At 35.4% G+C, this 1,069-nt stretch overlaps 1 long non-coding RNA gene across 1 annotated transcript in view; it reads right to left on the bottom strand.

Moving 5' to 3' along the window:
* Positions 1-761, bottom strand: part of LOC106884219 (uncharacterized) — a 28,972-nt gene extending 28,211 nt beyond the window's left edge. Inside the window, exon 1 of the long non-coding RNA XR_001411219.2 lies at positions 691-761. This is a non-coding gene — a long non-coding RNA (uncharacterized LOC106884219). The remainder of the gene's footprint in view (positions 1-690) is intronic.
* Positions 762-1,069: the final 308 nt, after the last annotated feature.

The raw sequence follows: 1,069 nt of genomic DNA, 5'->3' as shown, positions 1-1,069 counted from the left end.
CACACACGCATGTACACGCACGCACGTACATGCACACACACACACACGCACACACGTACACACACACACACACACACACACACACACGCACACGCATAAGATAGTGGTACAACAATGCACCAATATTTACTGGAAATAGTAGTTGATAATATACCACGCTTCACTGTATAAATATACTGGCAAAGATGTTTGCAGGTGGCGAACATGAAAAATTTTCTCTTACCTGTAGGAAGAACATTAAATAAATGGACAACCCAGATGTGGATAATCTAGGACCTAGATTTCGAACTTTCCAAATTACATTTGTTAACGTAAATTTGATTAGGTTTTTTCGGCTAGATTCACCTAGACAAAATTTCACATGTCGTTATATTATATATATATCAATTTAAAAACACAACCGAAGAGCTGCCAATAGTATCATGCTACTATGGTACTAGAACAGGCATATTTATAAAATATGCCATGTATTTTAAAGCAATTTTTCAGGCTCTGTTTATGCGTTATATATAATTTTTAAAAATCAGGGACTCTGGTCAGTATGAAGATAACAAAAAAATATAAATGTACATATATATGTCTGTATGTATTTGATGTTTATATGCGTGCGTGTTTGTGTGTGTGTATCTATGTATGTAACAATGTTTTTATCACACTAGAGCATTACAAATGAAAATTTTAGAATCTCACCCAGCTGTAGACTCATTAATCCTGTCGCAAGCGATTTTAATACCGTTTACATAACGATCTCAAAAAAAAAAAAAAATGTCAACGCTAACAAAGCAGTTGACGAATTTGAATCTGTAGAACAAACATCGCAATAGTCAAGACGTGATGCAAACGATTAGAACACAAAACACAAATTGAAATCTATCCGATTTGATGTTGATATTATTATTTTCATAATTTCTTATTATTTAACATAGACTTGCTCAGAACAGGCAGTGTAAATGCACGTGACCTAGGGTCGCCTTGCAACAACGCCATCTGCTCAATGACCTCAAATCAACGAGCTTTCATGCCCATTTCCAGTGTACGCAAGGTTTACTTATTTCTCGGGGAGTGGGTA

This window comes from Octopus bimaculoides, chromosome 19 (genome assembly GCF_001194135.2).
Source record: "Octopus bimaculoides isolate UCB-OBI-ISO-001 chromosome 19, ASM119413v2, whole genome shotgun sequence".
Taxonomy (NCBI): Eukaryota; Metazoa; Mollusca; class Cephalopoda; order Octopoda; family Octopodidae; genus Octopus; species Octopus bimaculoides.
The sequence above is the reverse complement of the archived record's forward strand: the minus strand, read 5'-3'. Positions and strand labels throughout refer to the sequence as shown.